Below are 26,181 nucleotides of genomic sequence, written 5' to 3' on the forward strand. Positions count from 1 at the left end.
GCCACTGGGAGGGGAGCAGCAGGGCTGAGGCAGGTGTGCGTGTGCGCCTGTGTTTACACTCAACCTAGCGGCCCCGTGTGTTCTGGCTGAAAGAGAACCAGCAAGCTCACCAGGAGACTGAGCTGCTTTCCCCCTTAGGAGAAGCACTTGGGAGGCACCAATTTTCATTAAACCTAAAAGTACACACAGTGGCAGGAGGCCAAAACAGTCCTCAAAAGTGAGGCTTTTAAAAACATCTGTTAGGGGCTTTGAGATCCTAAGGGGTGTGTGGGGGGGAATGACGGAGGGGGGTGGAAGGGGGGGGAGAGAGAGAGAGAGAGAGAGAGAGAGAGAGAGAGAGAGAGAGAGAGAGAGAGAGAGAGAATGAATTCAGAGTCCAGTGCTTTTTCATTTCCAGACTGTGAGTCATGAACAAGAGTGCGTAAATCCAGATTGCCAGAATACACTGACCCCAGTCTGGGTTTACTAACACCTGAAGTACATTTCATGGAAATTAGGTTTAACTATCAACCTGATCATGAAGCTTGAAAGGGTTTTCTCCCATCTCAGGACGCCAGGAGTCCTCTGGAACCTGGAATGGAGTTTTCTGACAGCAAAGGTTTACTGTAGCAAAAGAAATTACGGACGTTTCCCCACTAGGCATAAGCATGTGACCACTGCAGGCACCTGTGGGTCCAAGCAGGTTACCTGCCAACATCCCTTTAAACACCAAATTCTGGACGATTAGGCCACTGCTTCAAGGCTTCCACAAATGTGAAACCTTGACAAATTCCCAAATGAAAGCCATAAAACCAATCATTTTTTAAACCTGCATGAGTGACACCAGAAAAATTAGAGCAGTGTGGCAGGTCACTGTGAAAGAAAGCTGCCATAAAGAAGCTTATGATGCGGCTGTCATGGAAAAGGCAATGAGAAGGTTACTTTTGCTCAGGTCTAAGACTGGTTCTTGTTCTTCCTGCAGCCCCCTGCCTTGCACCGCCCTGCTGGAAGACAGATCAGTCTATAATAAGTAGTAGTTATATATCATAAGGCAGCAATTCCTTTCAGTCGTTCCACTATAAAAAAGCATCCAGATTTAGAACTTGACAGGAACCAGTATCGCCTGCCCCCAAGAGCCAGCAGAAAGTCTGTGTGTGTCATTCAGCCAGCAGGGAGTCTGGGTGTTTTAAAAGCTTTAATTTGAAGGGGATAAAAAACCTGGGCGTTAAGCAATTTGGCTGTGGATATTTAATGCATCAGCCATGCTACAGAACTGGAGCCCCCTGTTTAAAATGAGAAATTGAAAACTTGCATGCTCTGTAGGCAAAGTGTAAGTAAATGTAGGATGGTAAGCAGAAATCAGCTGAGAACCTGCGGCAACGCCATTAGGACTAATGACATGTTCAGAAATGGCCTTAAATAAAGGCTATGGTGTCATGTGCAGGTGTGTAAAACAGGTCTGGCTTTTCATTAGCCAGAGCTGTACCTCCCAGCTTGAGGCACGGGCCCAGAGAGGTTGAAATTTGCCCCAAGGCACATAGCTCCTCATTGGGAACCCCAAGATTGGAACCCAGTCTCCTGATTTCTAATTTCCCCTCTAACACACTTGTGATAGGCAGAATACGGCACCCCAAAGCGATGCCTTCAAAGAATTACATCCTAATTCCCTGAACCTGTACATATGGCACCCTACATGGCAAAAAAGACTTTGTAGATATGGCGAAGGATTTTGAGCCTGGGAGATTATGCTGGATTGTCCATATGGGCCAATGTAATCACAAGGGTCCTTATAAATAAAAGAGCAGGAGAGTGAGGGTCAGAGTCAGAGAGATTGGAAGATGCTATGTCACTGGCTCTGAAGATGAAGGAAGGGGCCAAAAGCCGAGGAATGCAGGTGGCCTCTAAAAGCTGGAAGAGACAAGGAAACAGGTTCTTCCCTAGAGCCTCCAGGAGGAACGCAATCCTGCTGACACCTTGATTTTAGCCCAGACCTGTGAGCTCCAGAATTGAAAGGGGTAAATTTGTGTTGTTTTAAGCCACACAGCAGCAATAGGAAACCAATACAACGCTTCATTTTGATCTACTCGAAGTACAGCCATTATCTCCGGGGTGGTCACAAGCCCCTTGTTCGGTCTTTAGCACCTTCTAGTCTCCTTTCAGACATGCTCTTCTTCTCTGACCCCTCACTAGCACCCTTCTGTTTCCTCTTAGCCACATCAACTACTGCTAAAAGGAAAGCTTTTCTCTAATTGTCAACTGGTCTACGGAGAGAAATTTGTTGGTAGGAACTTAAAAATATTATATGGCTCACCAACTATTCCCAATATATGAGAATACTCTATTTGGGTGTGTTTTAGCTTTTCACCTCTGCTGCCCATGGAAAGCCTTCAAGGCTCAAAAAAAATGAATCTCTAAGGGTGGAGTTTGGGGTTCCTGGTTTGGATGAGCCTTTCCCAGAGTGTCCCAAGTCACACTATAGATATGGGCTTTGGAGTCAGAAAGACCTCGATTTGACCCTCTGATTCACCATTTAATTGTGATGTGACCTTGGGGAAAGTACTTATTAAGCCTTACTTTCTTTACCCCTAAAATGGAGACGATAGCAGTGATCTTCCTCCAGAAGGAGAGAGGGATGAGGTTTTGTATTTAAAGTGTGTAGCACGCAGTGTGACGTGGACAAGCATTTTGCTGGTAGAGTGGTGGTGGGAGTAACAGGAGGCGTCCCTGTAGCCCCAGTGCCAGGCAACGTGAGCCCGTTTAAACCCTGTGCGAACCGAAGTTGCAGATCTGAGCACTGTCCAGTGACACCCAGCCAATGTGGAGCAGCAGCAAGTATTTACACACTGCCAACCGTGTACTGGGCTTCTCAGGAGCAGATAAGTCCTAAGAGACAATACACAGCCCTGGTTTAGCAGGAAGCCGCCATGCAAACATAGTTACTGGCCTGTATCCCTCTGTACTGAAGAGCTATTACAACAAAGGGTGGTAAGAGGACCCAAGAGAACAACATCTTTCTAAGGGAATCAAGAACGAAGTCACAGAGGAGATGACTTTTGAGTTGGACCCTGAAGGACGAGTAGAAGTTCGCCAAGCAGAAAACAGGAGAAAGAACATACTGGACAGACGAAAATGTATATGAGAAATAAAGTAAAAGAATATCAACAGGGAACACCTTCTAAACATACCTGTAACATTGAAACCATGGAAACAAGTGAAATCCAGCTCAACAAATTACATCCATGACCACTTGCTCTGCATCATCAATTACCCAACTTCCTCCGGATCTGATGCAAAGTGATTTCGGGATCACACCAAACAATTCATTCTTCCTTGACTGAAAATGATGCCTTGAAAATTCACTGATGGCCACAGAGAAATCAATACTAATCAGGTAATATGCACTGGCCCTGAGATAACACAGCATCTAGAATCTGACATATGAATTCATACTGAATCATTACTGCCTTGTATGAATGGAGAATGGTTTTTCAGTTTCCAAAGCATTTTGGTAAGATTCTATGAAAAATCAATAACTTATTAAATGCCAGTTACCTCATTAAAACAAACTATTAATCACTTTTGTTGCTATTATATTGGGACCACAGATCTGACTTTACGTATTTTGTAGTGCTGTGTATATTCACAGGCTTACTCCATTCGTTAGAGGAAATAAGGCACAGAATGACCGTACACTGCAGCCAAGATGGGGCTACTATAGGAAATGGATTAATGAAGGAAAAAATGCATTAATGAAGGAAAAAAAAAAAACCGCCATTGAAAAAAATGGGAAAGCTATAACTTTAGATGCAAGTGGTGAAAATTCATTATAGAAGAGAGACTTTATGTTAATAAAATCACAATAATCATTTGAAACATTTCCAGCATCTGAAATATTTTGACTATCATCCTTGTAACACCAAGAAATACAGTTCTGTTCATTTCTGGTTTGAAGATGGCCAGCCCATTTTTGGCCATGTGAGAGTACATGTTAACGTATGTATGTGTTTTGTGAAATGTAAAAGTTAAAGTCCACCCCAGCCAAACTGTTAAGTACATTCCTCAGCAAAAGTCTGGTCCTAGTTCACTGAATTGGTGGGTGGCTACATTCCCTAGGGACAGTTGGTTTTTTGATCTTTTGGAATACAAATTTCAAGTTACCTGCTCCTGTGCCATTCTGCCACCATTTTCTTAGGAATAGAGAGAAAAGTTTGAGCTATGTGCTTGTGAATTTGTGAATAAGTTACTATTGTTACTAACAGAAATGTCCCCTCACTTAAAAAGTAGGGTCATCATTACGTGAGCTAAACTTGAGACATTCAGACTCTGATAAGAATGGAAATGACTCTGGAGAGCTCAGTGTTTTCTGGGGTTTTCCGCAGGAGGACCTAGCCAGAGGCGCCATATTTGGAGGCAATTCTTCTGTGCAGCTAATGCCTAACAATCTCCAAATATAAATAGCTCCTGCTGGGCTTTTGATATTCACACCTTGGTGGACTCACTGAGAGATAACTTGACTGCCAACTGCATTGCTGAGAAGCCAACGCATTTCTCCCTCACACCTTTGCTGATAAAGGCCTCTTGAATTGGTGTGAGTGGAGCAGGATTAAACTCCCAGCAGTGAGCACTGGACTTGAGTCCCTCATTAGTCTGATTAGTGTAATGAGGCCAGGCTAAGAGGGGATCGTGTGGTCTTAAACTGAGTTGATATTGATTACTAACAGTGGAGCGGCCTACTATACTTTAAAGCCCTGATTCTGAGGGAATATTTCGTTTTTGCCAACTTTGTCTTCCATTGTGAAGATTGATCTCAGCATAATGATCCATCACCTGAGGGGATTCACTCGGCTGCTTCTAAGCTCGTATCCTGCAACCAGACATTTGCTGTTCTGCAAGCCCCCAGCTCTCAGCGTCCTGCTCACTGCCGGCCGTGCCCACAGAGCTCGCTGCTCTCTGCGGCAGCACTAGCTCTTTCCTCACTCACCCCTCCACTGTCACATGTTGCCCTCCTTTGGCCTCTCTCCTTACAGGGACAGCCACAAAGATGCTGGGCTCTCATTTCCTTTTCTCCATTTGCTTCTTCTAGAAACCTTCTCACTTACACAGTTTCCAGCTGAAGCGTAAGTCACCTATCATCACGAGAGGTGAAAATGGCACAGAACAGTGTGTGCTAAAGTGCAACCAACGTGTTAATGGCAAATCTGTTGTCACTAAACGTTAAATTGACAAGGTATCCTCAGTACAATGGCTTCACCCATGGGATGGCATTCGGAGGGCAGGTGGTTGGTATTTTCCTAACCCCAAGGGCAGGAGGTCAGCCGGGCAGCAAGATGATGGAACCAGGGCCTGTAACGTCATCCAGACTCTCTCCCTATGTGTCACATCACGGTTTCAATCTGCACACCTGCTCAGTCTCCCCCCTGCTCTTTCTCTGCTCGCCAGCCCTCCCTGTCTGATCCCCATTCCACAGAGCAGAACACGTGACTGCCCAGGTCTGCTGAGGATGCACGGTACAGCACAAACCACACTACTCTCAGTCCCAATTCCAATTCGCAATTCCCAAATTCCCAGTTGCAAGGGTTGCAGTTTTGATTGTCCTGCTTGGGTCAGTTGTCCTATTCACTGTGGCCAGAGGTCACAACCAAATGGTCCTGAGGGCCTTTTCTCTGAATTGGGTAACCCAGTTAAGAGGGTTATTATAAGCTAAACAGACACTCCAAGATGTGTCTGCTACATGCACCTGTGCTCAAGAACACAATACTTAAAAAAAAATCATTATGATGCATTCTTTTATTTCTTTAAGAGATATTTAATGAACCCTAATTTGTCAGACACGGTGCCAGGCTCTGAAGTTTCAACAGATGAGGTCCAGCCCTCCAGGGGGAAAGAAACAAAAGAAGGATTCTGGCAAACAAAATAACAATAGGTTGGAATAATTACTACATAAAAAAAATGGAAAGGGTGATGTGATAGAATATTTGAGAGGTACATGTGGAGGTGTGCTTACTTGGGCCCTCTTTGAAGAGACAGCGTTGACTATCTAAGGAAGGAGGTGATCACAACAGAGGGAACGCAGGTACACAACACAGGTGCAGAGTTGTCCTGAGGTGCGAAAGGAAGGAGGGGAATGCAGAGGGGACAAAATGAGATTAGAGAAGTGGACAAGACTCAGCCCACACAGGGCCTTGCCATGTTAAGGGATTGAGATTTTATTCGGAATGCATTAGGAAGATGTTGATGAAGCTTAACTAGGAGAGAGAAAGACATACTCTGACTTACGTTTTGAAAAGATGACTTGACAGTGGGATTTTAGGGGAGGAGCAGGAGTGGAAGCAGGGAAGCGAGTTAGGAAGCTGCTACAGTAGTTCAGGAGAGGAAGAGCAGATGAACCTTTGGACAAAGGGAGGTGGCAATTATTGGGCGAGGCAGAAGAGCCCAGATTCCAGATGTATTTTAAGGTAGGACACCCCAAACTTGCTGAACAGTAGGATTTGAGGAGACAAGAAAGAGAGGGCTTGCAGATGACTTCTAGCTTGGGTTTAATTGGCTAGGTGGAGGGTCAGCTATTTCCTGGAATGGGGCAGACTGGAATGACTGACCAAGTCTTCATCACAGAAGGTGCCAAAGCAAGAATTCTGCACCCCCATACATTGAGGTCCCTGGTCCTGATCTGGTGAGAAACTCTTGTTGGTTTCTCTGTAGCTCAAGGGCGCGATGCATCCTTTTAGAACACCACTGTAATCCCACCTTCCTGACTCCATCATCCCGACCACCTCCCCCGTCAAAACCTACCCATATTCCACGAAGTCCTTAGAGGAAGAAAGGCTTGGGCTGAACCAGTATTAGGAGGCAGTGAATTAATCCAAGTATCAATTCTCCCCCTTTACATATCATTGGGACACATTACTCAAAGTGCTTCCCTATCTATAATAAGGGTGGGAAGAGATACTTCAGAGTTCTCATTTTGAAGACCCAAACAAAACCATATATGTAAAGCACTTAGTGCCTAAATTATGTCAGGTGTTTAATACACATTGGATGTCATTATTCTTAGTGTTTCTTTCTTTTACCTGTTTTCAGAGTAAATTTACTACTGAGTACCAATTTTCTGCTTATACAGAGCACCTGGAAATAAGTTTTGTTTGTCTCTAGCTCTACACACTAGGAATGTTTTGTAGCAATGTAATTATTCATGCAAAACATTTCACCACCAGAAAAAGAGACATTTGGCTACATTTGCCCAAACTGAAAATTAAGACGGATTAAGATAGAGGATCTTTTTCTGATTTGTGAAGTTATTTGTATGAAAAGTCTTGCCAAGATATAAAATTAAGTTGTATTTAATTGTACATTTAATTAATACTTTATTGAGAAGAATCAAATTATGTGGAATGAGAACAATTCCAGAAATTGAGGATGTAAGGTCATTGTCCAATGGAGATCAATATAATGGGAGTTCACTTGTGCTTCCTGTCAAAGACTAGCTTCTTTGGAATGTAGATGTCACTTAGATGTTGAAGACGACAACAGAATGTCTCACTGAGGAAAATCCTGTATCTCTTTTCCTATAAATGTCCAAGTGTGGAGAAGACAGAATATGTTCATTAAATAAAGCTTAATAATAACTCTTTCAAAAGGTTAGAGCGTGTACTATCTAACATGAGTCCCTCTATTTTCATATACCCTAGCAATGCACTCTGTCTTGGAAGCCATCTCAGCAAACAGGGAGATCATAAACTCTCAGGGTTAGGAGGTAACTGAAAGGTCAATGATCCAGCTCTCCAACAGGGTACAAAATAAAAGAGACAAAGAAATGTTGCTTGATTTTCTTATTCTATCCGAGAACTGAGACTGCTATTCCCATCATCCCACATTCAGCTGCCCTTGCAGGAAAACTAGCAATCCTGCCCCATTGACAGGCTCAGCCTCATCGTGTTTGCAGAATCAAAGCCACCCGGTTTCTATGGCAGGCCTTCTCATAGTCATAGTGGCACTTTCATTTGGAGGACGTCCCCGCAAGCCACAGATACCTAATAAATCTCATATGTCGCACATGGCCCCAAAGTCTTTCGCCTTAAGTGACTGAGAGATAGTGGTGTCATGGACAGAGATAGGAGAACAGAAGGGAAAAACACATTTAGTACACAAAGTCAAGGATGAGCTTGGGGTTCAATGTGTTGGGCATGAAGTTAGAGCAGGAAGTGCTGTGGCTCAACAGCTGAACTCAGAGATTCAAAGTTCCACTTGGGTCTCGCCATCGTCTTCTGAAACTTGCTCCCATTCTCTCCTCCACCTACACCACGTGGCGAAACCACCAGTCAGGCAGCTGTCCAAGCTGGAAAGCTCAGAACTCCTTCTGGACTCCTTTCTCCCACTCATTCCAATATCTAATCAGGCCAATTTTCAAACTGCCAAACTTAAATAAGAGGCTATTTTTTTTCTTTTACAAAAAGACAAATAGCCTACATTTGCTGCCCTTTTCTTTGACCATGTCAGATGCTAACTTACAGTCATTTTTGGAAAAAAATAACGACACTTATTCAGTCCTTTCAAAGTAAACAACATTTTAACAAGTGAGAAGGTAACTACTTTTCAAAACAAACTCCTACTGAAGAGAAATTTGAAAATAGACATTTAAAAATATTCCCATCATTTTGTGATTTTACTGCCTGAAATGGCATGAGGGGTCACGTGTACAAACATTTGTATCAGAACACTTTAAAGATTTGGGATACCGAATTTACTAACCCACTTTTTAAATTTTAAAACAGAGGTTCAGCAGATATTGAACCTATTAACACTATGAAAAATATGTACCCCTCCCAATTAGCTTATAAGAACAACTGATACCAGGGATAAAGGGAACTGATTTGAACTTTGACAGAAACATCTGCGTAATTACTGCACAGAATTAGAACTGAGTCTCATGATTTAGGAAGTGTACTTCCATTTGGAGCGACATTACAAGACCTTTTCCACCTATGTCAGCCATTAAAACCAAAAACTGAAATAAACTTACAACCAGACCTACAAATCATTGTATCACAAGTATAAACCAAGATTTAAAAAATTAGATACATTCAATCATGAGGTTTTGTTTATTAAATGTAACTAAAGATTATTCTAAATGTTTTAATCTCATTCCTATTTTACCCTTTGACAATTTCCACTTCGGAGTATTTTGAAATGGGCGCAATATATTAGAGCAGAAATAGGCATATGTAATTTACTTGGAAAACAACAACACTGGGAGCGTGTGGCTTAGATTTCCTTACCCACAGGTTGCCCAATCACTTCTCTGCGAAGCCCAAGGAATCACCATAAAATGCAGGTGGGCCCACAGCATGGAAACCCGTCCACTGCTTCCCGTTCTGCCACAGCCACAGTGCTCCCATGACCAACGAGAGGGGAATGCACACTCAAGGAGCTGTTCTGCTCCCTGGGTACATCCCCGATTTGAGGACACCCCAAAATCTTGGCAAGGAGGTGAAGCACAGAAGCAATTTGTTAATACCTCGGCACTAGCTTACTGCTTGGATGAGGTGAGCAGAGAGATTTTCTCAAGCCCTGGCTCCTAGCCCTAGCTCCATCACTTTCTTTCTCACTCTCTCTCCAGAAAGCATATGGAATGTCAGTGGGAGTCGCCATATTACATGGATAACCTTGAATTTGCTCTAATTTAAGTTTTTTAAGGAATAAAGTCATCACACATTGAATACTTTATTAGTAACACATTATTTGGCTGCACCCTGGTGAGTCCAAAAGCCTCTGACTCACAGACCCAGCAGCATTCTTGGCCCCCTCTTCCTCCCAGGTCTCACCTTCTGCCAGCCTCGGTCTCCCACTTCACACTCTGCTGCACATACTACGCTATTTCTCACTTTGTTCATTCAGCCCACTTTACCCCAAATGTCCTCTACTCCCCATCCCCACCTGGCTAAACTTCTATTCTGCCATTAAGACTAAGCTCAACCACCTCTTCCAGGAAGACTAAGCTCAAACCACGTCTTCCTGACCGACGCGGGCGGCCTTTGCTGGCCCTCCGTCATACTCCCTTCACACTCGTGCACAGCTCTACTACTGCCTTACAATGATCTCTCTAAGGGTTGGTCATCCCCACCCGACTGCGAGCTTTCTTTTCGGCCAAGGATGGAGGCTTACTGGTAAGCGCAGTGCCTGTCAGGTAGCAGGCATTCCCTAGATGTCTGCTGAATGAGCGAAGGAGTGAGTGAAGAAGTGAATCAGAGAGCATCTGTAAGACTTGAATATTTAGGACTGATCGATGCAAGGTTACTCTAATGACAAAACATGCACATTTAATTACTGACCCTTCATTGCCTAAGAATATGACTTCAATGAGAAATTGACAAAGAATGAGAAATTACAAGGGAAACAGAATTGGGGAAGGGGCGGACGGTCAGTGAGAAGATGTAGAGGAAAGGAACGTGGATAAGGTCCCTTAATCCGCCCTCCCGCACAAGGCCACTTCTTCCCTTTCCCATGTGTTCCCACAGAGACCACTGAGGAAGCTGAGGGCTGGAGCGGGGTGGAGCCCCTGGACTGTGAGATATTACCTGTCAGCTGCTGTATTGTCCAGAACCTCAGGGAGCCCAGGGGAGCCAGGAAATGTGGACAGTGGAGGAAGGCTCTCAGGGAACCCTGGACTGTGGCTTTTTCCCCACAGAAATGGAACAATTTTAGTATTTTAACAAGTGGTGCAGCCTTACTGGTGAATATTAGCCTCGTATCAGCCTGCCCATACGTAGATAAGACAATACTGTCTATACCCCTGTATCTCCCTGAAAATAGTGACCCCTTTAAAAAGCAGAAGATTTCTTATCAGCTAAGCACCCTTTCCCTCTTGACATTTGAGAACATTTCCTCAGAACTTGGGTGGATAAAGCAACCTCTAAATGAGCACTGAACGTTTTTTTTAAAACATTCATTTTGTTCCCCTTAAAAACTTGCCTGTAATTGTGTCAGTAGCTCTGTTCTTCCCCTTAGCGACGGAATGAAAGCTGCTTCAGGCCTGACCGAGTGGGGGACTTTGAGCACCAAAGGCAATACCTTTACAGTTACTTGCATTCCAAGCTTCCTCTGTGTAACTGGAAGGTACCCTGATTCAGTCCTCATAACCTAGTTTTTACACGGCCTCCACCAAACGCCTCAGACCCAGATGCACTCTATCTCTCTCGGCAATAAATGAAATGGGCTTTCACCAGAAATGATCAGTCCTTCTCCCAGAGAGAGTTTCTACCATTCCAGCACTAGATGGGGTTTTTCCTTCCCACGTAATGGATTTATTTCTCACTTGACTGTCCTTTCTACATTGAGTGTGAGCTGCAGCTTTTTCCCACGTGGAGCTCACTCAATGTTTTCATTTTCCAGGATTGATTCACACTCAGAAAGTGAAAGGGGGGAGGGTTTGAAACCATCTCTAAAATGACCTAAAATAGCTGCAGTGTACAAAGCAGCTGATTAAATTATTTGGAAGAGCTAATGAATGCTTTCAAAAAACCTCTGCACTGACTGCAATGACTAATGTTTCTCAAAGTGCACTTGGAGGCCACCCATATCCCACCACCCGCATGCCTGCCAAACATGCAAAGTCTCAGGTCCCACCAGAGGACCAAACTTCTCATGGTAAGGGCCTGGAACTCTGTATTTAAAAAAAAACAACCTTTTAATAAAGTATAATGTGCATACATACTATAAGTGGGCACCTGGCTGAGTTTCACACCAAACCCATCTGTCAAACCAGCACTCAGGTAAAGACCCTGAAGATCGCTGATACCCCAGAGGTCCCTTCTGTTCTCTTCCAGTCACCACTATTCCCCCAGCCCGGAGTTAACCATTCCCTTAACTTCTCATGCCAGAGACTAGCTTCATCTCAGTTTGTGGTTTCTCTGCCACCTATAAATGAAATCATACAATATGCATTCATCTGTGTCTGGCTTCTATCACCAATTACATTTGTGAGATTCATCCATACAGCTGCATGTACGTGTGAGCTGTTCAATTGTTCATGCTCTTTGGCTGAATGATATTGCTGTTGTGATTATACCAACATGGATTTGTCCACTCAATTGAGATGTAAATGATGATGAAATACCTCTACACATCCTCCCAGAACGGCTGTAACAGAAAGTATTAAGAGCTGGTGAGGGTGTGGAAGGAAACTGACAGACGGACTCTAAGCTGGTACAACCACTTTGGGACACTTCGTCAGTAACTACTACCGTGTTTCCCCAAAAATAAGACCTACCCCGAAAATAAGCCCCCATCAAGATCGTCAGTCAGACAGGCGCATTTAGTATGTTATGATGATGTTCCAGAAGAAGATGATATGACTATTATTTGAATACATGTAGATTGTTGTACATGAAAAAATAAGACATCCCCAGAAAATACGCCCTAATGCGTCTTTTGGAGCAAAAATTAATATAAGACCCAGTCTTATTTTGGGGAAACACGGTAATGCTGAATGTGTGGCTACTGACGGTGCCGAAATTCCATGCCTGCATGTACGTATGCCCAACAGAAATACATACATATGTTCACCACAAAGACACAAACTAGAATGTTCACAGCTGTTCCTAACAGTCAAAAACCTCGGTGCCATCAACAATTGAGCCTTAGCTGCATTTTTAACAAGTTCACCATTTGTTTCTTAATCACGCAAAATTTTGAGAATCTTTGCATTCACTATTCTGAAGATTTCCTTTAAGAATAAGCCTAGGAATTCCAGCAACTATCAAAATTCACAAGGTCAATATGAATTTGTCTAAGAAAAAATATATTTTTTCATTAAACTTACCACAGGGCTTCACGTCGGAGTTTGTACTTAAGCACCATATACATTTCCCCATTACTTTGAAAGCTGAGTGCTCCAGAAAAGAGTGGTTCACAAAATGTGTTAAAATTTTAATCGTGTTCTCACAGCCATGGACTCAGGGCAGCTGCTGCTATTCCTCAATCACACCCTCACTGTTGTGAATGAATATTTCATACACCGCAGATTTCCCATGAAGTTCCCCTTGATTAAATAAAAATTGGGATTTGTAAGCTCAAGAAATAACTGGAAAAAAGCCTTGTTTCTTAGGAACTTTGACAAGAAGCAACTGAGCAGACCCCTACTCTGAAATCCAGTGTGAGAGTTTATTGTGTGCTGGTGACGACTGACATTGGGAATCATTACCTACATAAGGGACAGCCCTTAGACAAGGGCCTTGAATAACACACACGTAACCCCACTGGCCCTCCTCAGGAGGTGGGGATGCACCCAGGAAGCAAACCACAGCCATCCTGGCTCCTCAGGATCTCCGCAGACTGAAATGGTCTGAACGAACCCCAAATGCAAACTCTCTGGAATCACCAAATGTTTAGAACTGGAACAGACCCTAGTGGACACTTAGAGACAAGCAAGGAAACTACATGGGTATAATCAAGTAACTGTGATTTGAAAATAATTCTCGACAGCCAAATTCTTAGGTGCTCAATAAAGTGACTGACTTTAGACTCTATGTGAGATATCCCAGCAGTTACTAGAAAAGCACAAGAAACTTAAAGACAAGTTAGTATCTCCAGGTGGTAAGTCATGAACCTGCCCTTCTTCTAAAATGAGAGCGACCACAGATACTGTTCCTTTTATCATATTTATAATGGCCTAGTCAGAGGAAGCCTACCAAATTACAAGGAGAAACGGCCCACTTGTAGGCACCAATATCTCAAACCAAAGGTTCAGAGGGCTCAGCGGTATTTAGGACAACTCTCCACTCAGGGGGAAGTGTGTCAGCCTCAGCAGGTGAAGTGAAAGAGTGCTGACCCTGGGCCTTGGGACACAAACGCCTTCTTTGTGCAAGTGACTGTGACATGAAAAATATGGAGGAAGAACTCTGACTGTAGCAGCAGAAAGTTTAAAGGCTAAGAGGAAAAAAAAAAAAAAAAGATCACCGCTCCTTTCATTATTAATCTGCAGGGTCTCAAGAGAGATGACAAATACTTCAAATATCAGGAGGCTTGGTCACTTACAAGAAGCAGCCCATGTGGGAATACGCGTCTTATCTGCCCTAAATTCCAGAACACCATTTCACGCAGCCCTTCAGATCACGTGCCAGTGGAGGCACAAGCGGGTGGGGGTGGGGCAGGGGGCGGTGCTAACAGTTGGCCTGTACGCATGAATAGGGTAAGTCTGGGCTTTGGAATGTCCCCTCTTTGTGACTTCCAGGGACTCCACCACCCTGTCATTCATGCTCCCTTGAATGGCAGCTTCAAAGGGTATTGTTAAGCGAACGACTCTCTTTGTTCTGCCAGTTTTTTGTAGAGATAAGAAGTGGACTCTTTTTAGGACAATGAAATGATTCTACATATGGTTATTTATTTATTTATCTATTTATTTATTTATGTTAAGTTGGAAGCTAACCTGGCAGTTAGCTGTTCTCTGAGACAAAAGCTTTGCTCTCATAATTTAGTTTACTTGGATTGCACGTGAGTTTTCTAATTAGAAATGGTCTCGTACAGTGTTCTAGTGACTGACTGCAGCTTCAGGCTTCACACAGCGCTTTGCCCACGCGCTGCAAGGACAAACTGAGGACAGAGCCGCGGCCGCGCAGGCCCTCCTTCCCTCCGTCCCTGAGCAGGAAGGAGGTGCTGGCGCTCAGGTTGTTCTGCGCCTGACCTCTAATTACGTCCACCCGTACTTCTTCAACGGGGCCGAGGTGGCTGCCAGCAGGTGAGGCCACGCAGCGGTGCCAAGCAGACCTTGTCGTTGCGCTGTTCGCACTCCATTCTTAACGCCATCCTGGTACCACCCTGGCCCGGGCTCTGCCTCACCTTCTCCTTTATGGGTCCACCAAGTAATCCAGTTGGGGAGCCCCTTACATTTCTGACAAATGGAAACTTGTGAACTGTCTGGACTAATCCCCACTAAGGCCACCCTCGTGCAGAGCTAATTCCCACCCATGTTTCTGTGGCCTCGGAAACTGGACAAAGGTGCACATGGGCCAGGGGCATGGGATAGGAGCTGCATGAAAGCAGGTGTTCGTGTGGGCTTCATTTGGTCCGCCTCCCCAGGGCCTAGGGCAGGGCCTGACATATAACAGGAGCGGGACACGTGTTTCGGGGGTGTCGTGCTGACACAGGGACGACTAGAGCCCGTGAATGAGAACCAGGGCTCAGCAACGTGGGCCTGGCTCTTAGGAGCTAGACGCAAGAGAAAGGTAACTGCACTTGGTAGAATTCAACACCCATCGCAGGCCTTTCAAAAAAGAGATTATCAAAGTAAATCCTCCACTATTAGTGTTTTTTTCATTCATCTGGCAAATATATATTGAGCACCTACATTGTACTAAGCACTGTCCCAGTGCTAGGCATGCCACTGTCAACAAGACAAAATCCGTGTTCTCATGAAGTTTGCATTCTAGTAGAGAGGACAAACAATAAACACGCAGGTATATTTTAGAGACTTTTCAGTGCTCAGAGGAAAGTACTCGCCAGCACTGATGGAAGACAAGTGCGATTGCTCCTGCTGGGACAGACCAAGGAGGTCCACTGAGGACCAGACATGTGATCTGAGACCTAATGTTGACAAGACTGCAGCCAGGGGACCTTCTGGAGAAGAGCATCCCAGGCAGCAAGAGCCCCGGCCCAGAGGACAGGGGCACCGGGAAGGCGGAGGGGCGGAGTTGCAGACAGAGATCGAGGCTGAGAGCGGAAAGGAGCGGGAAGGCAGAGGCCTGGAGCCCTTGGTGAGGAGCTTTCATTCTAGTTCAAGTGAAAAGAAAGCACACAATGAATTTAAGCGTGGGAGTAGGTTGATCTTTACTCATTAAAAAGACCTCTCCAGCTGCTGTATGGAGAATGGCTGTGGGGGCAAGCAGAGAGAGCAGTCAGCAGGCGGCCACGGTGGCGTGGTGGGCTGTAGCAGTGGGGATGCTGAGAAGTGGTCAGCTCTGGAGACAGTGTCCGGCTGCAGCACCTGCTGATGGACGGCAGGTGAGGTCTGACATAAAGGGAGGGATGAAGAGGGACTCCCAGGATTCTGACTACAGTAATTGAGTAGATAGTGGTGCTATGCACTGACAGTGGAGAGCGAGAGAGAAGCGGGTGCATGGGGTGGGTGCAGAATCAAGAGTCTCTTTCAGTCATGCTGAGTTGGAGGTGGACTGTTAGACATCCAAGGGCCTCATGTCAAGCAACAGCTGGATACACAGATCTAAAAGTCTGAGCAGAAATAGGGCTGCAGACAGCGACTCTGGGGTCACCAGCACATTCCTGACGTGCAGAGCTCTGGGCCTGGACCAGACCACTCAGGCAGAGCCGCTTTGATCAGCAGCATCTTCCTCAGAGATGACCAGCCCTCGGGTTAATGGAGAGCCCTCAGCATCTCGGGAGCTCATAGCCGGATCCTTTCAGACCCATTCTTGTTTCTCTCATTGATGTAATGTGAACAAATTAGGGGAAATTATAGGACTAAGATGTATAATCAAGATGAACCCTCAAAGATGATGAAAGTTCCTTTTTAAACTAGATAATCTAGAGGGGAAAACAGCAAAATATAAGAGCGAAATATTCTTCTCTAACTTGGTTTCAAGTCCATTTTCCTAGTGAAGCTAATGCCCTGTGAAATGCTGGGGGTGGAGGCAGGAAAGAACCTTCAAACATTCCTTTTGAATGACATCGTTGATTCTAGCCAAAGAATCAAGGGATCTGGGACAGCAGGACTTAGGAGATAAGGAAAAGGGTTAGGTAACATAAACACATAACCTTATTGTTTTTCACATTTTAAAAATATTTCGATCTGAAACCTATGATGCCTCATTCCAAATATATTTGATTTTCATTTTAAATGGTAAGGTCTTGTATTTACTGCAGTCAACTTCAAAGACACATCTGTAATTATGAGAAGAAAACTAAAGTCAAAGTTCTATAACAAATCGATCTAGTTTTGTACATTGCCACTGGGAAACTAGGCAGACTGCACATTGTTTCATAACCCAAATCCCCCAGAGCCCTTACACAAAACTTAAGCCATATACATGACTCTACTTTGAAACAGTGGAATCTTGGGGTGCAGCCAAACTTCACAAAACGAGTCAAGGAATTTCCCATGATGCCAACCAAGGACTCTAATTAGTTTGTAGCACATGGGGCACCATTTTCCCCTCTTACCCAGTTCAAATATAAACCAATAACAAAAAGAAAGGGAGGAAGAGAGAAACGGGTGGGTGAGGGGAGGAAGGAGAGAGGAAGGAAGGGAGGGAGGGAGGGAGGGAGGGAGGAAGGAAGGAAGGAAGGAAGGAAGGAAGGAAGGAAGGAAGGAAGGAAGGAAGGAAGGAAGGAATTTTCCCTTAGCGCTTTTCTGGAATCCAAGAGCAAAGGAGGTATATAGTCCCTCTCACTTTATACCAGAAAAGAAACCATATTTCCTGATCCTTCATTCTAAAACCACTACAACAGGAAACTGGACCTAAAATCCTGAGTTTCCCCTTGATTAGAGGATCAGTCTGTATCCTCTGAGTGTCCCTCCTCGTGCCTTCCTTTTACTGAAAAGGGAGGAGAGCGGTCTGCTTTGTTCAGCCTCACTCAGTGCCACGCTATTGCTCAGGAGCCAACACAAGCATCCCCATTTTCTCTCCCTCTCACATGGTTTCTGCTTCTTTGAACCTAACCTCGGCCACTGCATCCAGCATATTACCAAGTATTATGGAGTCCACTTTGAAATCTGCCTGTTTTTCTCCACTCTCCCATCCAAACATTATACTTACTACAACTAGAATTATCTTATTAAAGAGCAAGCTCTTTCATGCCTGACTTTGCACAAACTCCCGGCTCTATTATCACACTTACTTGCTTCACATACCAGGGTCCCCCACATATCTTTTACCATCATACCCCATACCCTGGTCTAGCATCAGATCTAAAGGAAGAAGTCACAAGTAGAATATGTGAAAAATTCCTCCCACCTTAGGTCCTTTGTTAGGCTGATGGCAGCAAAATACTTCACTTTTGCCATGTAACTTGTGCTCTGGGTGGAGCTGTGTGCCCTGCCCCTGACTCTGGGTTCACACAGGTGACTTGCTTTGACCAATGGGATGTTAGCAAACATAATTCAAGCAGAGGCTTCTTCTCTTGCTATGAGAACATGCTCAGGCTGACCTGCTTGCTAATCGTATAGCAGGGCAAGTTGCCATGGTCATGCAGCCAAGACCGTCCTAGAGCAGCCCACCAATCCCGAGGCGTGTGAATAAGCCCAACCTAAAGCATCAGAACCCCTGAGCCAGCTCACAGCTGACTGCAGACTCATGAGCAAGTGCAGCCCAGAGCAGATTCCTGAGCTAAGTCAGGGGTCAGACAACCATGGCCTTCGGGCGCACAACCACTTGTTTTTGTACTTCCCCTGAGAAAAACATCATCGGCCGTCCAATTTCATGGTTGAAAGTAAACAAAATAATCATATTTCATTACACATGTAATGAAATCATATTTCATTTCACAAGTAATATTTCATAACATGAAAATTATATGTAATTCAAATTTCAGTGTCCATAAATAAAGTTTTATTGGAACCCAGGCATGCACATTCATTTATATATTGTCTATAGCTACTTTTGCACTACAAGGCCACAACTGGTAGTTGTGACAGAGACTGTGTGGCCGGAAAAGCCTAAAATGTTTACTGCCTGGCCCTTTAAGGAAAAGATTGCCAACCCCTGAACTAAACAAATGTTTATTGCTGTACACCCCTAGGGCTTAACTGGTGTTTTGTTACAAAGTATCACTGTAGCAAAACTTCACTGACACATTTTCCCATCTGAAAGCTCCTTCCTTTCTCTCTGTTCCCCCAGCAGAGGTACTGGTGGAGCAGTGGAGACAAAACTAGCCCCCCTCCTCCTCACCAGCAGAGGCCTGGACTCCACCCCCAGGGACTCCAACAAGGAATGCCAGCACATCAAAGAATGTCACATGCTCCGGGAGTTCCCTGCCATGTTAACCTCTCTGCCACAGTGACCCGTGAGGATCCAAACGGCCCTTATCCTGACAGTGCCACAAAACCTATGAGCCAGGGAGTCCATCTACTGCCAGCTGCATACCCAGGGGTCAACTTGCACAGCAACAGTGGTAAGGAGAAGAAATCTGGAGGAGGAAAGGAAACTGAGTATTTATCTAGATTATTACATTGGACTAAGTTTACCAAAATGGACTAAAATTTAATTCCCACTCTTGGACTCGGTGGTGGAAAGCTGGGAGGAACATTATTTCAATTAATAAAGTTTAAAGTTACATTTTCTTATTATTTCTTGGCGTAATGTTTTTACAAACCTGATATGAGTTTTGGAGGAATGAATAAATAGAAGAATGAATGAATGAATGAATGAATGAATGAATGAATGGAAACTCCCCCACAACATTGCCAGGTACTCTTCCCATTCTCTCTGGCATTTCTATCCAGTCAAGTATTTGTCTGGAAATAACCCCTTCCTCCTCTTGAACTGCCTTCTAACTTCAAGGAGCAAGCAACAACTTCCAGGCACAGCTCTCCGCATTCAGAAATGCCTGAAACCCTCCCCCACACTCTGTCCCTTGGCCCAGGAATCTAATAGGTGGTCTCAAAGCCTTAAATAAATTTACACAAAACAGACTGGTATCCTTCAGGTTAGCGGAACTTGGACCTTTTAGTCGACTTTGGCCTTAAACCTGTAGAGAATATCTTCTGAGATTATAATGAGGCAATGTTTTCCCCAAAAGGAGAAAGTCAGATTCCCGCATCTGGAGTTTGACCTTTGTGCATGTTGTCATTTCAACCACCACAGGAAACCTTTCTGGCCTGGGCTGAAATGTGTAACTTCTCAACAGTGTGGCTGGTAGCAATTCCACCCAGCTGTGTGGAACAGGAAGTGACAGGGCAATTAATATTCTGTTAAAACTTCAGGGGGCTACTCTAAAGCTGGCCAGATTTCAGGGCTGACTCATCATGTTTAAACCAAACATGGTATTGTCTGCTCACTTCTGCTGACTCACTTGTCAGCCCTAAGAAATGTGTACTGGACCGAACTACAAGGTTTCTGATCCTGCTTTCTAGGGTGTTACCCTTCAGCACCAGCCATGTCAGCTCTCTCTGTGGAGAAGCGTCTATGATCAGCCATGGCCGCTGTTCACATGTGTGAAGGCCTGTTTTAGCCTCTTTCCTGCATTGCTTTATATGAAAACACAGCTGACTTGAGGAAGAACCCTAGCATTTCCAAGCTGGAGGGGAGGTTAAAGATCAAGCTAAAAGTACTTCCCTAGGAGAGGGTGGGAGGGTACATAGCACAGTGCATGACAGCTTTGAGTCAGGCACCCTGAATTTAGGTCCCATCTCTGCCACTCATAGTGGAATTATAAGAGGCTAATGTAGCTATTAAGTAAGTTTAAGCAAATTGCTCAGACTCTCTGAGCTTCGATTTCCTTATCTGTAAAATTATAGTAACCACCTCATTGGGTTATTGTGAGGATTAACGGAGATAAAGTAGAGAAAGAATAGAGTACTTGGCACAAAGTGTTCAATATATAGTAACTATTATTAAGGCTGATGAGGCGATCCACGGAAACAGGACAGATACCCCACGTGTTTCGTATTAGATCAGGAAAGGGTAGAGGAATGTCATTGCGATTGCGAGCTGGGTATTGACGTGGGGTGGGAGGAATAGTTGCCCAGGGGAAGGATGGATCTTCAGTATCTTGAGCGGCCATGCCTTGCAGCCCCAGGGAGGGAACAACTCACCTTTCCTTCCTGGTTTTAGGTCTGCTGAAGATAGTGATTCATTAAAAAACAAAAACAAAAACAACAACAAAAAACACACAAAAGCTCTCTGATTATAAGTGTTTGAAGGCTCAGCTCAGCTTTCCTTTCAGGGCCTTGTTTAAGTACACACACAAGGCAGCACAGACCAGTCAAAAAAAAAAAAAAAAAAAACCTGGCCAGTAATGGCATACAGAAACTGATACTTATGCGATACTGTTAAGTGCACTCTTTTTAAACCACTAATTCTTGTTCCACAGAAAGTGGTCTTTATGTCAAAGTCCTTAAGAGGTCCAACAGCTTGTATAACCAGCAAACCTCATGGTTAGTTAGCAGCTTTCAAGACTTGAATTCCCGTTGATAAACAAAAGAATTCCAAAGGCCACAATCCATAAACTCTCCATAGAAACATATGGAACTACTTAAGTAGGTTGGCTCAGGGCTGTTGTTTTGAAAACAAGTATCCTCAGCCAGAATCTCCACTGAGTGCTATTTATTGAATGGTTGGAGAAGGGCAAGACCCCATGGGTCCTGTAAGGCTGCTCTCCAGCAACCTCAAACATTTTGCAGATAGTGCTCCCAATACCCAGGAAAGGAAATAAGAAGTCTGTACATTTGTATCCATCCCACCAAAGGCACTGAGGACCCTCACCGAGGGGCCTGCACTTGTTAGGTATTCTACAAGGCTCTGATCACATGATCATGTGACACCAATGTGCTCATTTCTTATTCTCAGAACTTTCTTGATTATAACCCCCATCAAGATTCAACTGGCCACTCGGTCCTTTGTACCTCAACGATAATCCATTCAGATTTCTGTTATACAGCAGATGATTCCAAAGCCGGTCTCCCACTACTGAGCTATGAGTTATGTAAGAACAACAGTTTTTTATCTGCTTCTTTTCCATGGCTGCAGGATTGAGCTAAGTTGGTGCTTGACTATTCTCCTATTGTTGTATTAGTCAAATCAAATCTAATTAAGAACATCAATAACTGAATGAATTAAATAGGTCCTGGCCATCCTGACCTTTTGAGTCAGTGGTAGAACCATGACAAGAACTCAAAGTTCTGAGACTCATTGTGATGAGCTACTTCAGAGGGACTTCCAGTCAACCCACCATGTAATCGTTCTTGCTCTCTGATGGCAGATTGTCACCACCAAGAAACAGATATAGGATAACTTTGGGATCCACTAGCCACCATACTGCAAAACACCAACACAGCCAAGCTTTCTGACTTGTGCTGTTAGAGTAATTTGTCTTGGTGCCTGAACCACAGACTGTCTTTCTCCTTTTAAAAGTAATAGTGAGGGGTTTTTCCCCCCTTATTATTAAAGTACTATTCATGATTTGCTGTTTTAGCAAAATGTAGACTAAGATAAATCTCACCATAAAAACCTAGAAATGCAGGATAAAATATAAATTTTAAAGTGTTTTCTATTCCTAGCTAAGCACTGAAGAAAGAAAGAGAAATCCCCAGGCACCAGAAACAAAGAGGTAATTGAAAACAGAACAAAGTTTCAAAGTGTCAGCTCATGATGTAGCTGCATTATAGTGATGGAGGGTTTATTATCGATCTGTTCACCTAAGGGCTTGGAATTCCATGCTCATGTGGGAACAAAAGGTGGGCACAGAGCCCAAGTGAGCAAGGAAATGGAACTGGAAAACTGAATAAAAGCTACAATCCTTAAGGGCCTGTATCCTATGTGAAAGGGTAGTCTAGGTAAAAATCCATCCATTAGCATAGGTAGATATCAAGGAAATAAAACATGTAAATGGATGGGTTGAACAGCAAATAGATACAGCAAGAGAATTCATAAACTGGAAAACGGATTTGAGGAAATTATCCAAAATGCACAAAGATATAACGATCCGGAAATATGAAAGATTAAGAGACATGGAAGATGGAATGAGGAGGTCCAATATATATTTAATTCCAAAAATGGAAAATAGAGAAAATAGGACAGAGGCAATCTATAAAAAGATAATGGCTAACGTATTTCCATAAACGACTAAAAGACTTTCATCCTGGGGCTGGCCCGGTGGCTCAGGCAGTTGGAGCTCCGTGCTCCTAACACCGAAGGCTGCCGGTTCGATTGCCACATGGGCCAGTGTGTTCTCGACCACAAGGCTGCCAGTTTGACTCCTCAACTCCCGCAAGGGATGGTGGGCTGCGCCCCCCCCACCCGCAACTAAAATCGAACACAGCACCTTGAGCTGAGCTGCTGCTGAGCTCCCAGATGGCTCAGTTGGTTGCAGCGCATTTTCTCAACCACAAGGTTGCCAGTTCAACTCCCGCAAGGGATGGTGGGCAGCGCCCCCTGCAACTAGCAACCGGCAACTGGACCTGGAGCTTAGCGGCGCCCTCCACAGCTAAGATTGAAAGGACAACAACTTGACTTGGAAAAAGTCCTGGAAGTACACACTGTTCCCCAATAAAGCCCTGCTCCCCTTCCCCAATAAAATCTTAAAAAAAAAAAAAAAGACTTCCATCCTGAAGTTCAAGATCACAATGAATTCTGAGAAGGATAAATTAAATTAAGCCCAAAGCTAGCCATATAATAAAACTTCAGGAAGTCAATGAAAAGACAAGATCTCAAAGTGCTGTACAAAAATAATCATGAACATAGAATTCAATACCCAGCTAAAATTTCATTCAAAAGTGAAGGTAGCTTGCTTCGGCAGCACATGTACTAAAACTGGAATGATGCAGAGAAGATTAGCATGACTCCTGTGCAAGAACGACATGCACAGTTGTGAAATGTTCCATATTTTCACTCCTGGAACACATGAATAGGAGATTAGGGAGACTGCACAATTTGACTACACAGGACACATACCACATACGGCACTCAGAAAAGACTGAGCGACATAGGAGACCTACCTAATACATGGAAGCAAACACAGAGTGGCAGCCAGAATGAGGAAACAAAGAAACATGTCCCAAATAAAAGAATAGAAGAAACATCCAGAGATGGAACTAAAGGAAATGGAGGCAACCAACCTACCACACACAGAGTTTAAAACACTGATTATAAGAATGCTTAAGGAACTTAGTGAGAATTTCAACAAAGAGATAGCAACGAAAAAGGACATAGAAACCATGAAAAATAGCCAGTCAGAAATAAAGAATACAATAACTGAAATGAAGAATACACTAGAAGGAATCAACAGCAGATTAGATGAAGCACCGGATCGAATCAGGGATTTAGAAGACAAAGTAGCAGAATACACCCAATTGAAACAGCAAAAAGAAAAAAAAAAGGATAAAAAACAATGAAAATAGTTTAAGAGACTTGTGGGACAATACGAAGCATGACAACATTCACATAACAGGAGCACCAAAAGGAGAGGAGAGGGAGCAGTGGATTGAGAACCCATCTGAAGAAATAATGACTGAAAACTTCCTTAACCTGGTGAAGGAAATTGACATACAAGCCCAGGAAGTGCAGAGAGTCCCAAACAAGATGAACCCAAAAAGGCCCACACCAAGACATATCATAGTTAAAATGGCAAAAGTTAAAGACAAAGTGAGAATCCTAAAATCAGCAAGAGAAAGACAGCTAGCTATTTACAAGAGAGCTCCCATAAGACTCTCAGTTGATTTCTCAACAGAAACTTTGCAGGCCAGAAGGGAGTGGCAGGAAATATTCAAAGTGATGAAAAACAAGGGCCAACAACCAAGACTGGTATACCCAGCAAGGCTATCATTTAAAATAAAAGAAGAGATAAACAACTGCCCAGAAAAGAAAAAGCTAAAGGAATTCTTTACCACCAAGCCAGTATCATAGGAAATGTTACAAGGACTTCTTTAAACAGAAGAGAGGAGAAAACAAACTAACTAAAGAAGACCAGAAACACAAATAATAAAATGGCAATAACTATGTACCTATCAATAGTAACTTTAAATGTAAATGGATTAAATGCTCCCATCAAAAGGCATAGTGTAGCTGAGTGGATAAAAAAACAAGACCATGCATATGCTGTCTACAAGAGACCCACCTCAGATCAAAAGATACACACAGAATTAAAGTAAGAGATAGAATAAGATATTTCATACAAATGGAAATGAGAAAAAAGCTGGGGTAGCAATACTCATATTGGACAAAATACACTTTAAAATGAAGACTATAATAAGAGACAAAGAAAGCATTACATAATAATAAAGAGATCAACCCAACAAGAGGACATTACCCTAGTAAATATCTATGCACCCAACATAGAAGCACCTAAACATATCAAACAAATATTGACCGACATAAAGACAGACATCAACAGTAACACAATCATAGTAGGGGATTTCAACATCCCATTGACACCAATGGACAGATCCTACAGACAGAAATCAATACGGAAACAGTGGCCTTAAATGACACATTTAACCAGATGGATTTAATTGATATTTTTAGGGCACTTCACCCCAAACCAGCAGAATGTACATTATTTTCAAACGCATATGGGACATTTCCCAAGATAGACAACATGTTTGGCCACAAAACAAGTCTCAATAAATTTAAGAAGATTGAAATCATATCAAGCATCTTCTTTGATCACGGTGCTATGAAACTATAAATCAATTACAAGAAAATAATGGAAAAATACACAAACACATGGTAACTGAATAACATGCTACTAAATAATGAATGATTCAACAATGAGATCAAGGGCGATATCAAAAGATACCTTGAGACAAACAAAAATGAAAACACAACAATGCAGGCCTACCTAAAGAAACAAGAAAAATCTCAAATCAACAGTCTATCTTTACATCTAAGGGAACTGGAGAAAAGAACAGCAAAATAAGCCCAAAGTGAGTACAAGGAAAGAAATAATAAAGGTCAGAATGGAAATAAATGAAATACATTCCAAAAAAAATAATACAAAAGATCAATTAAATTAAGAACTGGTTTCTTGAAAACCAAGCTAGAGGCGAGTAACTGCTCTAACAGTATACGTGCATAGTAAAAATTCACCACATTTTAAACCACTTACTATGTGAAATAGTTTGGATTTGAAATCTATTTGCCCTATGTAAAAGTGAGGGTTCAATCCCAGAAGCAGAACCACTAGGAGGTTGGATGGATGGATACATAGATAGATAGATAGATAGATAGATAGATAGATAGATAGATAGATAGATAGATAGATAGATTTGTAATTGGGATTTGACCTTATGCAAATGCAGAAACTGGTTAAGCAGTCTCTGCAAGGCAGGTATTTTTGTGCCTAATGGTGCATTTGAAGCCCACAGAGTACGCAAGATAGATGCAAATGAGGGAAAACAAAGTGAAGCTGGAACCCACCAGTATGAGCTGGAACCCAAAAGAATGGCCTGGAACTAGAGTCAGTTCTTGCTGTCTCCAACCTTGACGAACTGATTGTCCTGCAGGAGATGCTGATGCCCTTTGTCACAGAGTTAACCACACT

General features: G+C 43.4%; 1 non-coding gene across 1 annotated transcript; it reads left to right on the forward strand.

Moving 5' to 3' along the window:
• The first annotated feature begins 23,427 nt into the window (after positions 1–23,427).
• On the forward strand, positions 23,428–23,530 carry LOC141573031 (U6 spliceosomal RNA). Its single transcript, XR_012498615.1, has one exon. It is a non-coding gene; the product is annotated as a U6 spliceosomal RNA (small nuclear RNA).
• The last annotated feature ends 2,651 nt before the right edge of the window (positions 23,531–26,181 follow it).

This window comes from Rhinolophus sinicus, chromosome 15 (assembly GCF_057876585.1).
Source record: "Rhinolophus sinicus isolate RSI-liver-muscle chromosome 15, RSI-T2T, whole genome shotgun sequence".
Taxonomy (NCBI): Eukaryota; Metazoa; Chordata; class Mammalia; order Chiroptera; family Rhinolophidae; genus Rhinolophus; species Rhinolophus sinicus.